The 22,758-nt window shown below is 49.7% G+C and overlaps 1 pseudogene; it reads right to left on the bottom strand.

Moving 5' to 3' along the window:
* LOC147107253 (N-alpha-acetyltransferase 16, NatA auxiliary subunit-like) overlaps nt 1–22,758 on the bottom strand; it is a 71,675-nt pseudogene that overhangs the window by 46,602 nt on the left and 2,315 nt on the right.

Genomic DNA, 22,758 nt, shown 5'->3' with positions numbered 1-22,758 from the left:
AAAATATTGGCAAAAACGCCAGAGGTGTTCCAACAAGGGCTGGGGACCTTAAAGGACATTAGAGCAAAAATAACTATTGCTCAAGACGCAAACCCCAAGTTTTGTAAGGCCAGACCGGTGCCTTACGCCATTCGGCCAGCTGTGGAAGCAGAACTGGATGCCTTAGAGAGTGCAGGTGTCCTTACAAAGATTGAGTGGAGTGAGTGGGCCACGCCCATCGTCCCAGTTATAAAGAAATCTGCAAATAACACGCCGGGGGAACCAAAGAAGGTTCGCATTTGCGGGGATTTTAAGATAACTATTAACCCAGTCCTGCACACGGTACAGTATCCGCTGCCGCGGATAGAGGACATATTCGCATCGTTAGCTGGGGGTAGACACTTTACGAAGATTGACCTTTGTCAAGCTTATTTACAGATGGAGGTGGAGCAGGACTCGAAAAAGCTCCTAACGATTAACACACACAAGGGATTGTACCAGTACAATCGCCTGGTATTTGGTGTGGCGTCCGCCCCAGCCATATGGCAGAGGACCATGGAACAGGTCCTACAGGGCATTCCAGGAACGCAGTGCTACCTGGATGACATCCTGGTGACAGGACAAACGGATAACGACCACCTCGCTAACCTGGAGCGAGTACTTCTGCGGTTGCAACAATACGGACTCAGGGCGAACAAGCAGAAATGTGAGTTTTTCCAGGAACGTATCTCATACTGTGGTCACATTATAGATAAGGAAGGCCTGCATAAGTCCCCAGAAAAGATCGAGGCAGTAGTGAAGGCCCCGCCCCCTGAGAATGTATCTCAGTTACGATCATTCTTAGGCCTTATAAACTATTACCATAAGTTCCTCCCGAACTTATTGTCCATTTTACATCCACTAAATTCATTGCTGCAAAAGGGAGTCTCCTGGAATTGGGATGAAGCGTGTGAGGCTGCTTTTAAAAAGGGTAAACAACTCATCACATCAAAGGAAGTGCTCGCACACTTTGACCCAAAAATGCCAATGAGGTTGGCATGTGACGCCTCCCCGTATGGTATAGGGGCAGTGTTGTCACACAAATTTCCCAATGGAACGGAGAGGCCAATAGCATTTGCCTCAAGGTCGTTAACTACAGCCGAAAGAAACTATGCGCAAATCGACAGGGAGGCCCTCAGTCTGGTGTGGGGTGTAAAAACATTCCACCACTACCTGCATGGGCAACGTTTCACACTACTGACGGATCATCAACCGTTGGTGTCCATATTTAATCCAACAAAAGGGGTGCCCCTGATGACGGCCCAAAGGCTACAGAGATGGTCACTGTTCTTAGGAGCACACCAGTACCTTATCGAATATAAGGGTACCAAACAGCATGGCAATGCGGATGGCCTGTCGCGGCTACCATTGCCTGCCGAGATTGAAGAGATAGTACAGGACCCCGTGGAAATATACCAAACGGCGGTTATGGAACACTTGCCCATCACCAGCCAATGTATCGAGCGGGAAACACAGAACGACCCGACACTGGCAAGGGTTTACGAATTGACCGTGAAAGGCTGGCCGGCGCAGGGTGACGCATCATTGCCGGCCTTTTCGGCAAGGAAGGACCAGTTGTCCGTATGCCGGGGCACATTGATGTGCGGAGCCAGGGTGGTGGTCCCTCAAAAATTACAACATAAAGTGTTGCGGGACTTACACGAAGGTCATCTGGGGGGTGTCAAAATGAAAAGCCTCGCCAGAGCCTACGTCTGGTGGCCCGGCATTGACAGGGACATCGAGGAAGTAGCAAAAGCATGCCAAGGGTGCCAGATGGTACAGAACGTACCACCCCAAGCCCCACTACATCCGTGGGAGTGGCCCTCAACGCCGTGGCAAAGGATCCACGTGGACTTCGCTGGGCCCTTCATGGATGCGATGTTCCTTATTGTAGTGGACGCCCACTCAAAATGGCCGGAGGTCATAAAGATGTCATCAACGACAGCCGAAAAGACGGTCGCAGCCTTAAGGACCATTTTTGCCCGAAACGGGGTGCCCGAGCAAGTCTGTTCGGACAATGGGCCACAATTTGTGGCAGAAGAATTTCAAGCATTCCTAAAAAGGAATGGAGTGCGACATTATACGTCCGCACCATATCATCCGGCTACAAATGGGCTGGCAGAGTGATTTGTACAGACCTTTAAAAAGGCCATCAAGGCGATGGGGGAGGAAAGGTTGCCACTACAACACAAGGTGGACAATTTCCTATTCGCGTACCGTAATGCTGCACATACGGTGACCAACCAGGCCCCCGCCGTCATGTTCTTTAATAGAAGGTTAAGGTCTCGCCTCGAATTGCTCAGACCAAACATCCGGAGAGATGTGGAAAACCGAGTATTTCGTAGGGCTCCTGACAGACAGACACGGAGCTTCGTGGTGGGACAGCAAGTGTTGGCCCGTGATTATAGAAATGAAAAGTGGCGGTCTGGTACGATAAAGGCCCGCCAGGGACCTTTGATGTACACAGTGGATACTGGGGACGGCATAATCAGACGACATGCTGATCAACTTGTGGAGTCCAGAAACCCAACTGATTCACTACCTCAAACGTCTCAGCACATTGTTCCAGCGGAATCACGGCCCAGCTCGTCGCTACAGAAGTCTCAGGATTGCGAGGAGTTCAGCACTCCAGTGAGCTCCACGGCACAGGATGTGCCATCAGACACCGACGACTCCAGCGATGAAGTGGTGATGGAAGTACCGCCGCCTACACTGAGACCGACTAGAGAAAGACGTTATCCTAGTCGAGACAGGAGGCCTCCTCAGAGACTGAATCTATAACATGTTTCTTTTTATATATATATAGGTAGACAACTCTGATGTAAATATGTTATGTATGTTGTGTTACCAAATGTTATTAGCCCTAGTTATGGTGCATCTGTTGACTTAATTGCACGGGTACGTTTTAATTAAAAGGGGAGGAATGTTGTGTATGTAATATGTATGTCACTTTAAACCTATGGCCAGGGCAGCACTACTTTGTAGGGCGTAGTGATACCGTAGTACCACTCCTGGCCATAGGGGTATAAATAGTACTGTGGGTACTGATCTCCCCTCAGTTCCCGCCTGTTGGTATGAAGTAAAGACCTAAGTTAAACCCTTCCAAGCTGTCTCTTCCTTTTTGTATCAAGTATATTCGCATACTTTACATAAACAATTCCTGTTTAAATTTCCCATTCCATGTCAGTGAAATTTAAATTGAACTGCGGGAGCAGATCAGGGGGACCCGGGCTTAAACTGGTAAAAGATAATGGCAGAACTGACGATCAGGAGGCTGCTAGTCACACAGAGAGTGATCAATACTTGGAAGGGACTTCAAGGCAGTTTGGAGATGATGAAAATCCTGAAATCATTCAAGAAAGAGTAATTTGGGGGGCGGGGGGAGTCTAGGGTAGCTCTGGGTGAATTAAGATGGGACGAATGGCCTTCCTCTCCGTAAGTATCTGGTGCTGGAGTGAAAAGCACTACTTTGTCTGAATGCAGTTACAGGCTCCAACCCCCACCCATTTCACCACCGTGTTCGCTTTCTAGTCTCCAAGGCAAGTAGGGGATAGAAATATAAACATAGAAGATAGGAGCAGGAGTAGGCCATTCGGCCCTTCGAGCCTGCTCCGCCATTCAACGAGATCATGGCTGATCATCCAAACCCTAGCACCCGGTCCCTACACCGACAGCCATCCCACCCAAGCCCTGTCCCCGTAACCCCACGTATTTAATCCCCCCTAACACTAAGGGTCAATTTTTTTATCAAGGCCAATCAACCTAACCCGCACATCTTTGGACTGTGGGAGGAAACCGGAGCACCCGAAGGAAACCCACGCAAACACGGGGAGAATGTGAAAACTCCACACAGACAGTCACCCGAGGCCGGATTTGAACCCGGGTCCCTGGCGCTGTGAGGCAACAGTGCTAACCACTATGCCACCGTGCTCAGTTCTGGAGAAAACGCTCCAGCTATAAACAGCGAGTGCCCAGGATGGTGAACTGCTGGGGGATAAGCGGGTTTTGCCATACCCCTTTAAGTTCTTGAAGGCAAGATATTAATCTCATGAATAACAGCATCTGACTAGAATGAGGGCTCACATGTCCTTTGGAACCACACATTTCCCAGAGTCTTTATGCTTCTCGAGCACCAGCTATTGTGAGGGATTTTCACCACAAACTGGGGCCAAGTGTTTGTTGGTACCAGTCAGTGAGAGCGAATAAATTACATTTCTGCAAGGCTGCCAAAAAAAAACCTGCCCTTTAACGAAGGCTGTGGTGTAATCAGATGAACCACAACCACATTAATCTCTCAAAACCAAAATCCTTGCAAGTTTCCTACAGCTCTTTATGTACTTTTTAAAATGTCCTTGCCTTTAATACAACGTGCTTCCTGTCGCTTTCGATACGGCAGGCCTGCTTTACGCTCTCTGCCGCCACCTGCTGGGTGCCACCTGTGGTCACACTCTTGCCCGAGTCAAAAGGCCGTGTTTTGTCGACATGAGGGGGCAGACGGTGTCTCGGTTTAACGTCTCACCTGAAAGACAGCACCGCCAGCAGTGCAGCACTGAGGGAGTGCTGCCCCCTCAGGTGGACATAAAAGATCCCATGGCACTATTTGAAGAGCAGGGAAGTTCTCCTTGGTGTCCTGGCCAATATATGGCCAATTATCTGGTCATTATCTCATTGCTGTTTGTGGGAGCTTGCTGTGCGCAAATTGGCTGCCGCGTATCCCTACATTATAACAGTGACTACACTTCAAAAAGTACTTCCCAAAGGTCTGGATAACCCTCCCTAAACTGGAAATAACTGGCTTTCATTCCACTATGTGTTTATTTTAGGGGCACATCATGCCATGCGCGGGGGGCGAACATCTTCACCAGGTGTATGGAGAGGTAGATAGTGTGGAACAGCTCAATGTATCTCGCTGGCCTGTGTGCTGAGTATTCACAGGAAGTGCAGGATCTGAAATAGAGAAGCCATGGTGTGGAGATGCCGGTGTTGGACTGGGGTGAACAAATGTAAGAAGTCACACAACACCAGGTTATAGTCCAACAGTTTTATTTGAAATCACAAGCTTCACCTGACGAAGGAGCAGCGCTCCGAAAGCTTGTGATTTCAAATAAAACTGTTGGACTATAACCTGGTGTTGTGTGATTTCTTACATTTGAAATAGAGAAGGAGCAGGATACCGGAGTTAACCTTTGTTCTTTGTTTTCGCTGGTCAGAGGATGATCCTGGAGGTTCAGGTCGATCTCTGTAGCTGCACGAGCCATCTTGAAGTAGAAAGCATGACTTCGAAGGATGTCTTCTATACTCAGGTGATCAACATAGGCACAAAGAGTCATCTTTCTCATGCAATAAGTGTGAAAGTCAAACTGGTCATCTGTAATTTCAAAAAAGTGCTACAAAACAATTAAACAATATTAGTTGGGAAAATGCATTTAAGCACTGGCACAATTGCAATTCTATTCTGAAAATGCCATTATAGTTGGATTCCACTCCTGCAGCAGGAGAAACCCCCCACAGATCAGGTGTTGCACTCCTACACTGCGATCCCCAACCCCACTCTGACTCCTGAGCCCCCAATCTCTCCTCCAGGTAATTTATCTTGCTGGCTCAGCCACATGCTGAATTTTTAAAGCAAAGCACTATTTACAAATACACAAATAAAAGCATTGGCTGTTCACGTGTCTTAGCAATCTAAACATTGCCCAAAACATCGCCCGTCTCCGCCCCGTCTCAGCTCATCTGCTGCTGAAACCCTCATCCATGCCTTTGTTACCTCTAGACTTGACTATTCCAACGCACTCCTGGCCGGCCTCCCACATTCTACCCCACGTAAACTTGAGGTCATCCAAAACTCAGCTGCCCGTGTCCTAACTCGCACCAAGTCCCGTTCACCCATCACCCCTGTGCTCGCTGACCTACATTGGCTCCCGGTTAAGCAACACCTTGATTTTAAAATTCTCATCCTTGTTTTCAAATCCGTCCATGGCCTCGCCCCTCCCTATCTCTGTAAGCTCCTCCAACATCTCTGCGCATCTCCAATTCTAGCCTCTTGAGCAGCCCTGATTTTAATTGCTCCGCCATTGGCGGCCGTGCCTTCAGCTGCCTGGGCCCTAAGCTCTGGAATTTCCTCCCTAAATCTCTCTACCTCTCTCTTCTCCTTTAAGACGCTCCTTAAAACCTCCCTCTTTGATCAAGCTTTTGATCACCTGTCCTAATATCTCCTTAATGTGGCTCGGTGTCAAATCGGCAGCAGCGGCAGGTGGAGCAGAGCGACTACAAAAGGCCCCAGAGGTTCAGGTAGGCCTCAGTGCGGCATCGGCAGTGGCGGGAGGCGGAGCAGAGCGACTACAAGAGGCCCCAGAGGCTCAGGTAGGCCTCATCAATCTCCAATCTCAGGGAAGGAGAGAGGTAAAAAGTATTCGAGGTGTGACGTCACCACAAAACAGGTAGGTGATTGGTTGGAGTATTTCTCTCGTTTTAAAACTTTAAGTCTGTGGTTTATAGTTTTTAAGGTCTCTGTGGTGTAGCGGGGACAGTTTGTAAACCAGGGCCCTTAAATATATCATTTAACTGTAGTGAAATTGGTGGGATTCATTTAATTTTAATTAATTAGTTAAAGGGTAAGTCATGGCAGGACAGCCCAGCCCCGTAGTGTGCTCCTCCTGCTCTATTGGAAAATCCAGGACGCTTCCTGTGTCTCTGACGACCATGTGTGCAGGAAGTGTGTCCAGCTGCAGCTACTGACAGACTGCATTGCGGCACTGGAGCTGCGGATGGATTCATTTTGGAGCATTCGCGATGCTGAGGACGTCGTGAATCACATTTAGCGAGTTGGTCACACCGCAGGTAAAGGGTGTACAGGCAGGAAGGGAATGGGTGACCAGCAGGCAGAGTAAGAGGCACAGGCAGGTAGTGCAGGAATCCCCTGCGGCCATCCCCCTCTCCAACAGATATACCACTTTGAATACTGTTGGGGGGATGACTCATCAGGGGAAGGCAGCAGCAGCCAACTTCCTGGCACCATGGGTGGCTCTGCTGCACAGGCTGGGAGGAAAAAGAGTGGAAGAGCTATAGTGATAGGGGACTCAATTGTAAGAGGAATAGATAGGCGTTTTTGCGGCCACAATCGAGACTCCAGGATGGTGTGTTGCCTCCCTGGTGCAAGGGTCAAGGACATCTCGGGGCGGCTGCAGAGCACTTTGGAGGGGGAGGGCGAACAGCCAGTTGTCGTGGTGCACATAGGCACCAACGATATAGGTAAAAAACGGGATGAGGTCCTAAAAGCAGAATATAGGGAGATAGGAGGTAAATTAAAAAATAGGACCTCAAAGGTAGTAATCTCAGGATTGCTACCAGTGCCACGTGCTAGTCAGAGTAGAAATAGGAGGATATTTCAAATGAATACGTGGCTAGAGGAATGGTGCAAGGAGGAGGGATTCAAATTCCTTGGACATTGGAACCGGTTCTGGGAGAGGTGGGACCAGTACAAACGGGACGGTTTGCACCTGGGCAGGGCCGGGACCGATGTCCTAGGGGGAGTGTTTGCTAGTGCTCTGGGGGAGGGTTTAAACTAAAATGGCAGGGGGTTGGGAACCTGAGCAGGGAGACAGAGGAAAGGAAAACAGGGATAAAAGCAAAAGATAGGAAGGAGAAAAACAAAAGTGGCAGTCAGAGAAATCAACGGTTTAAATCAAACGTGGCCACAGTAAATAATAATTCGAATAGGTCTAAGAGCGTTAAAAAAACAAGCCTGGAGGCTTTGTGTCTTAATGCGAGGAGCATTTGTAATCAGGTGGATGAATTGGCTGCACAAATAGAGGTAAACGAATATGATTTGGTTGGGATTACAGAAACGTGGCTCAAGGATGGCCAAGACTGGGAACTCAACATCCAGGGGTATTCGATATTCAGGAAAGATAGGCAAAAAGGAAAGGGAGGTGGGGTAGCATTACTGGTTAAAGGAGGGATTAATACAATTGTAATGAAGGATATTAGCTCTGATGATGTGGAATCTGTATGGGTAGAATTGAGAAATACTAAGGGGAAAAAAACATTAGTGGGAGTGGTATATAGACCTCCAAACAGTAAGGCGGAGGTTGGGGATGGCATTAAAAGGGAAATTAAAGAAGCGTGCAATAAGGGCACAGCAGTCATCATGGGTGACTTTAATCTACATATAGATTGGGCCAACCAAATTAGTAACAATACTGTGGAGGAGGAATTCCTGGAGTGTTTACGGGATGGTTTCCTGGACCAATATGTCGAGGAACCAACCAGAGATCAGGCCATCTTAGACTGGTCATTATGTAACGAGAAAGGATTAATTAGCAATCTTGTTGTACGAGGCCCCTTGGGTCGGAGCGATCATATATGATCGAATTCTTCATTAAGATGGAGAATGAAGTAGTTGACTCAGAGACAAGGGTCCTCAATTTAAATAAAGGAAACTATGATGGTCTGAGGAGCGAGTTGGGTAGGATTGATTGGGGAATGGCACTCAAAGGGTTGACAGTGGATAGGCAATGGCAAGCATTCAAAGACCGAATGGATGAGCTACAGAATTTGTTCATCCCAGTTTGGCATAAAAATAAAACAAAAAAGGTGACTCAACCGTGCCTAACAAGGGAAATTAGGGATAGCATAAGATCCAAGGAGAGGACATATAAATTGGCTAGAAAAAGCAATAATCCTGAGGATTGGGAGCAGTTTAGGAGTCAACAAAGGAGGACAAAGGGATTAATTAAGAAGGGGAAAATAGAATATGAGAGTAAGCTAGCGAGGAACATAAAAACTGACTGTAAAAGCTTTTATAGATATGTGAAGAGAAAAAGATTGGTGAAGTCAAGCGTAGGTCCCTTACAGTCAGAATCAGGGGAATTTATAATGGGAAACAAGGAAATGGCAGACCAACTAAATACATACTTTGGTTCTGTCTTCACAAAGGAGGACACAAATAACCTCCCAGAGATGCCGGGGAACATAGGGTCTGATGAAAGGGAGGAACTGAAAGAAATCAGTATTTGTAGGGAAATGGTGTTAGGAAAATTGATGGGACTGAAGGCCGATAAATCCCCAGGGCCTGATGGTCTACATCCCAGGGTACTTAAGGAAGTGGCCCTAGAGATAGTAGATGCATTGCTGGTCATCTTCCAGAACTCGATAGTGTTGTATCCGTGTGTTAATGAAGACACGGAATGCAGGAGTTGGTTTACAGGTGTTTACTGGACAAAGTCTGGAGGTGAACTAAAAGATACAAGACACTATACAGGCTTATATAGCCCGAGTGGCTATTACCGGCATTACAGTACACAGGGGCTCTTAAAGGCACATACACCACAATTCCTTCCCTTTTAGACAAACAGTACATAACATTTTAAGTAATTGTTATTTAACATGTTTACAAGAACAATAATCTACATATTGCTGCAGTTCATCAATTATAAGTCAGTCTCTCTGGAGGCTTCCTGACTCGGTCCGGATAACGCCTTGGTGGTGTAGTAGTTTTCGGTGGTGTAGTAGGTTCTTTTGGCAAGGTCGATTCGGCTGGAATGCCAGTGTCGGGTTCATCTGGTTCTAGCATCACCGGATCGGAGGTAGATACTATGGGTATCTCTGCTTCATCATCAGGTGTATAGAGTTGTGGTGTAGGTTGTCCCTTTTCGGATGACTCTATGATCTGGTCAGCATGGCGCCTTATTATGCTTTCTCCAATGCCCACAGTATACATCAGCGGTCCTAGTCGTGTGCAAATAGTTCCAGGCTGCCATTTCTCGGTACGGTAGTCCCGGGCCAAAACTTGTTGACCTATCTGGAAGGTTCTAGTTGGCCTTTCATTCATGCCTTGAAATTGCCGGTTCTCTACGTCCCTTCTGATGTTTGGCTTGATCAAATCCAGCCGGCATCTTAGTCTTCTATTGAAAAACATCATGGCGGGAGTCTGGTTTGTAACCATATGTGTTGAATTCCTGTATGCAAACAAGAAGTTATCTACATTATGCTGTAGATTTATGTCTTCATTACCCATGGCCTTTATGGCCTTCTTGAAGGTCTGGACAAACCTTTCAGCCAATCCATTGGTGGCGGGATGGTATGGGGCAGACGTGTAGTGCTTAACCCCATTGTTTTTTAAGAACTTCCTGAATTCTTCGGACACAAATTGTGGTCCATTATCAGAACAGATCTGTTCAGGCAGCCCATTCCTGGCAAATATGGTCCTTAATACTGTGATGGTTTTTTTCCGTGGTGGTGGAGGACATCTTTATTACCTCCGGCCACTTGGAGTGTGCATCAACCGCGATTAAGAACATTGAGTCCATAAATGAACCAGCAAAGTCGATGTGTACCCTTCGCCATGGAGATGAGGGCCACTCCCATGGATGTAGAGGGGCTTGTGGTGGGGCGTTTTGGACCTTCTGGCATCCTAGACAGCCCTTGGTCATTTCTTCGATGTCTCCATCGATACCTGGCCACCACACAAATGCTCTGGCTAGGTTTTTCATTTTCACTCCACCCAGATGCCCCTCGTGAAGCTCCTTTAGCACTTTATCCTGGAGTTTGGGTGGAATCACCACTCTGGATCCACACATCAAGGTTCCTCGGCACACTGACAGCTGTTCCCTTCTTTGCGAGAATGCTGGCAACAGTGGTTCGCCATGTGCTAGCCATCCCTTCACCGTTAAATCGTAGACTCGTGAGAGAGTCGGGTCATTTCTCGTTTCCTTTTCAATGGCAGAATTTGTTACTGGTAGACATTCTACTATGGTAGAGTGGAACATTTCCACTGGGTCCACTGTAGGTGCCTCTTCTACCATTGGCAACGGTAGACGCGATAAACCGTCAGCATTTCCATGCTGTTTTGATCCTTTGTATTCTATGTCATATCGGTGTGCCCCTAGGAAAAGGGACCACCTCTGTAGCCTTTGTGTTGTCATAATGGGAACGCCCTTTTTAGGGTTGAATATGGAGACGAGGGGTTGATGGTCAGTCAAGAAGGTAAATTTTTGTCCGTGTAGGTAATGGTTGAATTTCTTCACTCCCCATACCAGGCTGAGTGCTTCCCTGTCGATCTGGGCATAGTTACGCTCAGCTGAGTTCAATGAGCGTGACGCAAAAGCTATCGGCCGTTCTGAGCCATCAGGGAATCTATGTGATAATACCGCTCCTACGCCGTAAGGGGATGCATCGCACGCCAGTCTGATTGGCAGTGATGGGTTGTAATGAGCCAAAACTTCCTTGGACATGATCAAGCCTTTACATTTATGGAAGGCACATTTACAGTCCTCGCTCCATTCCCAAATTACTCCCATTTGTAGCAGTTCGTTAAGAGGGTGCAGAACAGTTGACAAGTTCGGTAAAAATTTATGATAGTAATTTAGCAATCCCAGGAACGATCTTAATTGTGAGACATTTTCAGGTGCTGGTGCTTTTATGACCGCTTCAATTTTCTCAGGGGACTTATGCAACCCTTCTTCATTAATTATGTGGCCACAATATGATATTTGTTTCTGGAAAAATTCGCACTTGGGGTGGTTTGCTCATAGGCCCCGTTCTCTCAGCCTAGTGAGCACCTTCTCCAAATTGGCAAGGTGTTCGTTGTCATTTTCTCCTGTTACAAGAATGTCGTCTAGGTAGCATTGAGTCCCAGGAATCCCAAGCAGGACTTGCTCCATAGCTCTTTGCCAGATAGCTGGAGCTGATGCTATTCCGAAAACCAGTCGATTGTATTGGTACAGGCCTTTGTGTGTGTTTATTGTGAGATACTTTTTAGAGGCCTCCTCAACCTCCATCTGTAGATATGCCTGTGCCAAGTCAATTTTTGTGAAACGTTTCCCTTCGGATAGTGAGGTGAAAATATCTTCTATCCTCGGAAGAGGATACTGTACCGTGTGAAGGACTGGGTTTACAGTCACCTTGAAGTCCCCACAGATGCTTGTCTTTTCCAAATTCTCCAGCTCTGTCTCGACTGCTGGACGAATTGCATATGGCACCGGCCTTGCTTTAAAAAATTTGGGAATTGCCGCATCTTCCACCTTTATTGAGGCGGTGATGCCTTTCAAGGTTCCTAGTTTCTGTTGGAACACTTCTTTGGCATTGGCCAAGATGTCTTTTAATCGTTCAGGTATGATGTCATCATCATTTTTTTTCTTACTGGTCACCGTCAGTGCCTGAATGGAGTGCCAGTCCAAATGTATCTTTCTGATCCATTCACGTCCCAACAGCGGTGGACCACCATCTTGCAGAACGTATAAATACAACTTCTGTATTTCCTTGCCGTTGTATACAACAGGCACCTTTATTTTCCCTTTTGGGTATACTTTCTGCCCCGTATATGTTTTCAAGATAATGGATGTGTCTTTCAAAGGTATATGTGGAAATAGCCGCTCGTAATCCCGTCTACTTATGACGGTCAGAGCTGGTCCTGTATCTAGCTCCATTTTAACTGGGGACCCCGCTATCGTGAGGGTAACCCAAATGGTCTGGTAATCTTCTTTGGCAATTACATTATGTAATTTGAGAGCTTAGTCTCGTTTCCGGAATTGCTATCGCTCTTCGGAGCTACTATCTGTCATCATTTGTACCTTTCTGTACTTTTCCTCATTGATTTTTTTTCTGTCAGTGGAATTTTTGTTTCCAGATTGGCATACACGTGCAATGTGTCCCATCTTTCCGCATTGCCTGCATGCTTTGTCCTTGAACCAGCAGTCCCTCTGGTCATGGGTGGATCTGCCGCAGCGATAACATCTCTCGAAACCCCGTGTCATTTTATGGGTGCCGAAGTCCTGTGGCTTTTGCTGTATCTCTGCAGCTCCTCTTGCTGCTGCTTCGTATGATACAGCTACACTGAAAGCCTTGTCCAGTGTCAAATCTTTCTCAGAAAGTAGCCTTTTTTGTGTTCCTTCACTTAGGAGATCGCAGACGAATTTGTCTCGTAGAGAATCGGCCAGTCCTGCCCCGAATTGGCAGTGTAGGGTATCAACAATCTCCTTAAAATTCTTGTCCATCGGTTTGGCTGGAGTGATTAAGTTTCGTAACAACCTGTATGTCCTTGCGCCCATTAGATTTAGAAGTATCGATGCCTTTTTATCATCCTTTATTTCATTCGCTGTGCAATATACTTCCACTCTTTCCACATATGTGGCCCAATCCTCTACATCATTATCGAAAGCAGTAATATTGCCAGTCTTAGGCATCCTGAAAAAAAATGGCGCCTCCCGCACTTTCCTTTCTTCCTTGCTGAAAAAAATGGCGCCTCCCGCGCTTTCCCGCCGCTGTTGCTGCTGACAACACTGTTCTCCGCGGTTTTTATTTATACAAATATTTTTAATAGTCGGAGACTTGTTCCCGCCGGACTCTCTGGGACTTTCCCCGCCCTCTGCGTGGTCCGAACGCCGACCTGCTTTGCAGAGCTGGCCGTCTCCCGACTGCTCCACCCTTCGTCTTTGTTTGCCTGCACCTTCACTGCATGGCCTCGCTGTAGAGCCAGCCGATCGAGCCCCAGCCCGCCGCCCAGGAAGGATTATTGCAGTACCTGCCACCAGCCTGGCTAGCTGGTGAAACCAGTTTTTTTTCATTTATTTTTCTTCCTTCGTCTGAGGAATCGATCTCCTTGAGGTGCTGCCGAATTGCAGGTAAGTCCGTTTCCAATTCGTCGCCACTGTTGTATCCATGTGTTAATGAAGACACAGAATGCAGGAGTTGGTTTACAGGTGTTTACTGGACAAAGTCTGGAGGCGAACTAAAAGATACAAGACACTATACAGGCTTATATAGCCCGAGTGGCCATTACCGGCATTACAGTACACAGGGGCTCTTAAAGGCACATACAACCACAGATTGACTCTGGAACAGTACCCATGGATTGGAGGGTAGCTAATGTTACCCCACTATTCAAAAAAGGTGGTAGAGAAAAAGCAGGGACTTATAGACCGGTAAGCCTGACATCAGTAGTGGGGAAAATGCTAGAGTCCATTATAAAAGATGTAATAACAGAGCACTTGGAAAGCAGTGACAGGATCGGACAAAGTCAACATGGATTTACAAAAGGTAAATCATGCTTGACTAATCTACTGGAATTTTTTGAGGATGTAACTGGTAAAATAGATAAGGGAGAACCAGTGGATGTGGTGTATTTGGACTTTCAGAAGGCTTTCGATAAGGTCCCACATAAGAGATTAGCGTGCAAAATTAAGGCACATGGGATTGGGGGCAAGGTATTGACTTGGATAGAGAACTGGTTGGCGGACAGAAAGCAAAGAGTTGGAATAAACGGGTCATTTTCCGAGTGGCAGGCAGTGACTAGTGGGGTACCGCAAGGATCGGTTCTAGGACCCCAGCTGTTCACAATATATATTAATGATCTGGACGAGGGAATTGGATGTAATATCTCCAAATTTGCAGACGACACAAAGCTGGGTGGGAGGGTAAGCTGTGAGGAGGATATCGTGAAACTCCAGTACGATTTGGACAGGTTGGGTGATTGGGCAGAAACATGGCAAATGCACTATAATGTGGATAAATGTGAGGTTATCCACTTTGGTGGCAAAAACAGGAAGGCAGATTATTATTTGAATGGCAATAGATTGGGAGAAGGGGAAGTGCAAAGAGACCTGGGTGTTATTGTGCACCAGTCGCTGAAGGTAAGCATGCAGGTGCAGCAGGTGGTTAAGGCGGCAAATGGTATGTTGGCCTTCGTAGCAAGAGGGTTCGAGTACAGGAACAAGGATGTCTTGCTACAGTTGTACAGGGCCTTGGTGAGACTGCACCTTGAGTATTGTGTGCAGTTTTGGTCACCTTACCTGAGGAAGGATGTTCTTGCCATGGAGGGAGTGCAGCGAAGATTCACCAGGCTGATACCTGGGATGGCAGGAATGATGTATGAGGAGAGATTGTGTCGATTGGGCTTATACTCACTGGAGTTTAGAAGATTGAGAGGGGATCTCATCGAAACCTATAAAATTCTGTCAGGTCTGGACAGACTAGATGCAGGAAGGATGTTTCTGATGGCCGGGGAGTCCAGAACCAGGGGTCACAGTCTAAGGATAAGGGGTAAGCCATTTAGGACTGAAATGAGCAGGAATTTCTTCACCCAGAGTGGTGAACCTGTGGAATTCTCTGCCACAGAGGGCGGTGGAGGCCAGTTCATTAAATATATTCAAGAGTTGGATATATTTCTTAAGGCTAAAGGGATCAAGGGATATGGGGAGAAGGCAGGGACAGGGTACTGAATTTGGATGATCAGCCATGATCTCATTGAATGGCGGAGCAGGCTCGAAGGGCCGAATGGCCTACTCCTGCTCCTATCTTCTATGTTTCACAGGAGTATTGTAAGACAAAACCTGTATTCTTCCTATGAATCAACTACACTGCAGAAACCTTTTCAAATCTTGCTCTACAAAACTACCAGAACATGGCTAATGACAGAAGTCATGAATCACGCCGCCAGGAGGAGAAAGTGTCCGTCTCCCAAAAGGTCTTGAAGGAAGAAGTCAAGTCCCAGACACACATCACGAGGCAACCTTGGCCCAAAACAGAAGTTACCTTCCTCATAACAGCCGCACACAGTGCTTCAGATTCATAAATGTACAAGAAGCCCCAGGCTCCTCAATCACACTGCAAATCCCAATCTTCTGCCTTTATAGTTTTGACTTCAGTTCACCTAGAAAATAGCTCAGTCAGAGACAATGATATTCTTCATGCTTCCAATATTGGGCAACCACTTGTCAGATTTTGATTTTGATTTAATTTAATTTGAACAGATGTTGTCAGTAACAGTGGGATTGGGGGTCAGGTTTAAGCAGTTCTAAAAGTGCCAATGCACAATTTCTGTATGCTTGTATTCCATTGATGGTGGCATCACAGGGTTGTTCTCACTGCTGTGTGGTGAATTGTACAATACATTTATTGGCTTTAATAAATGACCACCATTGTGGGCAGATTGGAACAGCTTGTTGTCTGAGGTTGATTGAAGGAGAAAGAAATGAGGTTTAGCCCTGCCGCTGACGGGTTTAGATTTTTTTTCCCGGCTCCCTCTAAGTTTTTTTTTAATGCCTCCCTACAATCTTTCTTCTCAGTATCCAATGGACGAGTGACTGCTCCGGGCACATAGGGCGGGAGGATATATTTCATCCCTTGCTACTGTCAAGGAAATAGTCCCAGGAAAACACTGCAGACTAGAAAACGGCATAAAACTGGCATACCGGTTTCACATCTTCTACTTGCATCGAGTCATTTATACGCAGCCAGTGGTCATTAACGTGACTTGGTGTCCCGGCTAGGCTCATGTGGCCTGCGGGCCGGCTAGGCTCCTGTGGCCTGCGGGCCGGCTAGGCTCATGTGGCCTGCGGGCCGGCTAGGCTCCCGTGGCCTGCGGGCCGTCTGGGCTCCCGTGGCCTGCGGGCCGGCTAGGCTCCCGTGGCCTGCGGGCCGGCTAGGCTCCTGTGGCCCGGCTAGGCTGATGTGGCCTGCGGGCCGGCTAGGCTCATGTGGCCTGCGGGCCGGCTAGGCTCCCGTGGCCTGCGGGCCGGCTAGGCTCCCGTGGCCTGCGGGCCGGCTAGGCTCCCGTGGCCTGCGGGCCGGCTAGGCTCCCGTGGCCTGCGGGCCGGCTAGGCTCCCGCGGCCCGGCTAGGCTCCTGCGGCCCAGCTAGGCTCCCATGGCTTGCGGGCCAGCTAGGCTCATGCAGCCTGTGGGCCGGCTAGGCTCCCGTGGCCTGCGGGCCGGCTAGGCTCCCGTGGCCTGCGGCCCGGCTAGGCTCATGCGGCCTGCGGGCCGGCTAGGCCCCTGTGTCCCGGCTAGGCTCCCGTGGCCTGCGGGTCGGCTAGGCTCCCGTGGCCTGCGGGCCGGCTAGGCTGATGTGGCCTGCGGGCCGGCTAGGCTGATGTGGACAGCGGCCCGGCTAGGCTCCCGTGGCCTGCGGGCCGGCTAGGCTCCCGTGGCCTGCGGGCCGGCTAGGCTCCCGTGGCCTGCGGGCCGGCTAGGCTCCCGCGGCCCGGCTAGGCTCCCATGGCTTGCGGGCCAGCTAGGCTCATGCAGCCTGTGGGCCGGCTAGGCTCCCATGGCCTGCGGCCCGGCTAGGCGCCTGTGGCTTGCGGGCCGGCTAGGCTCCTGAGGCCTGCGGGCTGGCTAGGCTCATGCGGCCCGGCTAGGCTCCTGCGGCCCGGCTAGGCTCCTGCGGCCGGCTAGGCTCCCGCGGCCTGCGGGTGGTAGTTTGCAGACCCTGCAACCTGAAGTTTGATTCAGTGGAGATCAACAAGAAAAGAAGAGTTTTCAAAATCTTGAGGTTTTCCCTTTGACAACTTCCTACAAGTGTTATGGCCAGTTATTCTGTTTTGGGGATGGCCAGTTATTCTGTTTTGGGGATGTATAACGAGCATCTCCACTTGTGTGGTGAGCAAAACTTATCTTTTACTTTCACTCCTGGTAACACACACTGTGGGTATATATTTAACTTTGTAATGCTGACTGGTGCATTTCACCCAGATGTACTGTTCAAACTACTTTTAATTTTTAGCAGGGATGATGAAGCATCAGATGAAATCTGTACATATTTGGGATTGTACAGAGAATTTGTGAGGCAATTTATGAACAATACAGGGTTAAGGCTGCTGGTTAAAGTGTTCATTCAATTCTCCGTTCACTGAAATACATTTTCCAGGCTGGGATATAATGGGCCTGAATTTGTGGTTGGAGGATTCCCGCGGGGAAATGCCTCCAATCCGCAAATAAAATCCGCGCCTACCTGGTGCCTCGGGATCCACGGAGACTCGCGCTCCTGGGCCTCTACACGTAGACATGTGTAGAGGCCCGCATATCGCAGGGGGCGCAGGCGGTTCACAAGCGCCCCATGGATCACGTGGGTCAGCCCAACCAATAAAAGGGGATCCCCATTCAGGCTCGTGGGGATTCTGTACGTACGGAATCCACATAAACATGAATGGGGATCACATAAGAAACACATTTACATACCGAATAAATAAATAAAAATTACATATTTAAAATTAATTAAAATACATTTAAAACAAAAAGTTAATTTTTTGAAAAATAAATGTGAACATTTTAAAGGGGCTAAAAATAACCATAACATATTTTACAGGTGTTTTAATGTTTAAATTTAAAAGAATTATTTTTTATATTCATTTAAACTCTTACGCTGATAAAAGCTTTTACCAGGCTGGGCAGTAGTTGGGCAAATAGCCCAATTGTCCGCCTGCAAATGCCTTTTTCCCGGGGATGGCTACGATCTGTCAGGAGGATTCCGGGTTTTCGCACATGCACTTTGCGTGCGAAAACCCGGAACATGCAGGGCCCTTGCGCGTGCAACACACCCGTAGGCCCCGGAAAATACGGGCCAATGTCACTGGTCTCAATCATACATTTAAAAAAAAAATCTACAATTCGTACTAGTAATAAAACACACAGTGTTGAACTAGTCATTTGTAAAATTGACCAAGTCTTAGACTTTCTGCTCCAGATTAAGAAGAGAACTCCATCTGAGCCAACCGGTTAAATGCTTAACCATAAGTTGCAATATTTATGTTCTGAACAAACTGTGACAGAATCCTTCTGCCGTTCCCTCTGGCTGTCCAATGTGTACTCATGGCAACATCAGTGCACATTACAAGCAGTACCTTTATTTAGATCAATTACCTCCGCCATCAAATAAATCGCGGGCAGATTTGTTCATCTTTCATAACTGAACAAACGCAGTTAGTGGTAAATGGAAGAATAGACAGTTAATCTCTTAAAAATATGCAGCTGAATAAAATATAAATCTCGGTATTGGTCTGCAGCAGCTGGTGTTCTTGTCAGCAAGCCTTGCTCTCTGCCTCATTTATTCAACCCCCCTCACTTCCTTTACAAGAATAACTCCTGGCTATTGACTGGCGTCTTACCCAAATGTTTTCTTTTTCATGCTGATGTGAAGAGCACTATTAAGGGGTTCAGTAGAGTAAACATAGAGAAAATGTTTCCACTTGTGGGGGGAGTCCAAAACTAGGGGCCATATGATAGTCACTAATAAATTCAATAGGGTATTCAGGAGAAATGTCTTCATTCAGTGATGAGAATGTGGAACTCACTACCACATGGAGTGGTTGGGACGAATAGCGTAGATGCATTTAAGGGGAAGCTAGATAAGTACACGAGGGAAAAAGGAATAGCAGGATATGTCGATAGGGTGAGATGAAGAAGGGTGGGAGGAGGCTCGTGTGGAGCAGAAACACCAACATAGATCTGTTGGGCTGAATGACCTGTTTCTGTGCTGTAATAAAGATGAAGAGAAAGACATTACTCCTCTGAACAGAAAATAAGAAACTCCTGCAGTGTGCAGCTCCGCTGCAGCAGGTTAAACTGCTTTAGTCTTTCCCCCCCCTACAGTCAATGACTTCCTTCAGCATGTCATATCTTACTGCTGACCAGGGCAGCTACAATACAATTCCAAATGATGGCCACTGACAATGTATGGGTGGAGCTCCTGGGGTCTGTGCTCTGCCTTCTCACTCCCTGGGGTTTCGGCATCCCTGGGGCATATGCCTGTCTGCTTATGTAGCCAATCTATTGGCACTGGCGTGAGAACTGGTGACTTTCTCCGCTAATCGGTTGTGACCAATTAAGCCTTTCACCACAGCAGGATACTGTACAACTCTTTTTAGGCAATACTATAATAATCCCCAAACAACCAGCAAGACTAGTGCACACACGCCAATTGCACAGTTGACGTTTGAGATCCCTTGTTACAAACAGCATCATTGTTTAAAGCTTACTGCTTTATGCAAGTGACTGATTTTGATGTTATATTTGTATTTCATGTTAGAAAACACACATAACGTGACAGTCTATGTTTTGCATAAGATTTAAATAAGTTTTCAACAAGAACCTCATTTTTTCACAAATGGTGCCCATCGGTTTCGTAAAAACTAAAGTTAATGAAAAAGCTCATTCCAACTGGACCGTTAAAACACATTTTGCGTTTTACGACATGGGTAGCTTCTCTCTCCCTTTCCCCCGAAACACGCTCAGTCTGCAACCCTCCTATAAATAACTCAGGTCAGCACATTTGCACAAATGGGGAGTAGAAAAATCTTCCTGTACAGATCACACACACTTACTCGCCTCTACAAGCTTGCTATTTCATTTTTTGCATGCCCATCGTAAAAGGTGGAGCATTGATGTTTATCTCCCTTTTTATTTCCCTGTTCGTGGATCATTCGGAAGCCCTGTCTTGCCAATCTCGCCTGCCTGGAGTTCATGTCCAGTCATATGGTAGTGTAAAATAGCATCCCTGGGCAAAGTCTTAGTGGAGCAGCCACCTCCGGAGCTTCCAGGTATCAAAGAAAGTGGAGGAGGAGGAGGAGGAGGCGTGTTATTGACGACATTCTCTCTCGCGTTTCCCCCTCGTGTGCGCTCTCGAACATGTGCTTCCCCTCTCTCCCGCGTTCTGAAGGAGGAAAGATTAGGAGTGGTGACCAAAAGCTTAGTCAGAGGTGGAGGGATCTAGAGAGGGAATTCTAGAGAATGGGACCTAGTGAGTCCAGAAGGCTGTAAAGTTCAGACTCAATATCGAGTTCAACAATTTCAGATAATAATCCCTGCCCCCATTTTTCATGCTGTATGATTTTGCCATTCCCATCTGCAACATTTTCACAGTATGTTCTTTAAATTCCTTCCTCCCCTCCTAAACCCCCCCGCCGCCCACCCACTGTCTCTACACCTGCTTAATATGTTACATCTCCAGCTTTTTCCAGTTCTGATGAAGGGTCCCAGACCTGAAGCGTTAACTCTGTTTCTCTCTCCACGGATGCTGCCTGGCCTGACGGTCACTCGCCGCCCCCTGGTGTACCGGACCCGGATCTGACGGTCACTCGCCACCCCCCGGTGTACCGGGTCTGACGGTCACTCGCCGCCCCCCGGTGTACCGGGCCCGGGTCTGACGGTCACTCGCCGCCCCCCGGTGTACCGGGCCCGGGTCTGACGGTCACTCGCCGCCCCCCGGTGTACCGGACCCGGATCTGACGGTCACTCGCCGCCCCCCGGTGTACCGGGCCCGGGTCTGACGGTCACTCGCCTCCCCCCGGTGTACCGGGCCCGGGTCTGACGGTCACTTGCCTCCCCCCGGTACCGGGTCTGACGGTCACTCGCCGCCCCCCGGTACCGGGCCCGGGTCTGACGGTCACTCGCCGCCCCCCGGTGTACCGGACCCGGATCTGATGGTCACTCGCCTCCCCCCCGGTGTACCGGGCCCGGGTCTGACGGTCACTCGCCTCCTCCCGGTACCGGGTCTGACGGTCACTCGCCGCCCCCCAGTACCGGGCCCGGGTCTGACGGTCACTCGCCGCCCCCCGGTGTACCGGGCCCGGCGGTCACTCGCCGCCCCGCGGTGTACCGGGCCCGGCGGTCACTCGCCGCCCCGCGGTGTACCGGGCCCGGGTCCGGCGGTCACTCGCCGCCCCGCGGTGTACCGGGCCCGGGTCCGACGGTCACTCGCCGCCCCCCCGGTGCTGGGCCCGGGTCCGACGGTCACTCGCCGCCCCCCGGTGCTGGGCCCGGGTCTGACGGTCACTCGCCGCCCCCCGGTGTACCGGGCCCGGGTCTGACGGTCACTCTCCGCCCCCCAGTGTACCGGGCCCGGGTCTGACGGTCACTCGCCGCCCCCCGGTGCTGGGCCCGGGTCTGACGGTCACTCGCCGCCCCCCGGTGTACCGGGCCCGGGTCTGACGGTCACTCGCCGCCCCACGGTGTACCGGGTCTGACGGTCACTCGCCGCCCCCCGGTGTACCGGGCCCGGGTCTGACGGTCACTCGCCGCCCCCCGGTGCTGGGCCCGGGTCTGACGGTCACTCGCCGCCCCCCGGTGTACCGGGCCCGGGTCTGACGGTCACTCGCCGCCCCCCGGTGTACCGGGCCCGGGTCTGACGGTCACTCGCCGCCCCCCGGTGTACCGGGCCCGGGTCTGACGGTCACTCGCCGCCGCTCGGCTCCAACATGACAGCCAGATGTCGGCTGCACCGCGCATGCGCGCCCATTGCGCCGCGGGGCAGGCCGGGTAGGGCCGCCATTCACCGGGCCCTCGGGCTTTTCTCATCGGCCGCCGACCCGCTCACTTCTGCTTCTGACGTGACCGCAGGGCCGGGGGTGCGGCGGTACCGGCTGGAGTGGCCCCGGGAGCCTCGTCACTCGGGCTCACGGCCGTAGGGCCTGCTGGGAGTTGTAGTCAGGAGGAGCGTTCCCAGAGTGCCCCGCGCCCAAGAGCCGTGCACATGCGCATTGCGTCCGGCCAGGTGAGTCCCGCCATGGAAGCGGTGGAGGGGAGATTATGGGGGGGAAGGAGGGATAAGGGATGGGAGATGGGGTAAGGATATGGGGGGGGGGGAGATGGGGTAAGGATATGGGGGGGGCAAGGGGAGATATGATGGGGGGGGCAAGGGGAGATATGATGGGGGGGCAAGGGGAGATATGATGGGGGGGCAAGGGGAGATATGGGGGAGGGGGGCGCAAGGGGAGATATGGGGGAGGGGAGATATGGGGGGGGCCAAGGGGAGATATGGGGGGGCAAGGGGAGATATGGGGGAGGGGGGATATATGGGGGGGCAAGGGGAGATATGGGGGGGCAGGGGGGATATGGGGGGGCAAGGGGAGATATGGGTGGGAAGGGGAGATATCGGGGGGGGTGGGGAGGGGAGATATCGGAGGGGAGGGGAGATATCGGGGGGAGGGGAGGGGAGATATCGGTGGGGGGAGGGGAGATATCGGGGG

Source organism: Somniosus microcephalus, chromosome 14 (assembly GCF_052327205.1).
Source record: "Somniosus microcephalus isolate GS21.2 chromosome 14, FLI_Smic_1.0, whole genome shotgun sequence".
NCBI classification, from domain to species: Eukaryota; Metazoa; Chordata; class Chondrichthyes; order Squaliformes; family Somniosidae; genus Somniosus; species Somniosus microcephalus.
The sequence above is the reverse complement of the archived record's forward strand: the minus strand, read 5'-3'. Positions and strand labels throughout refer to the sequence as shown.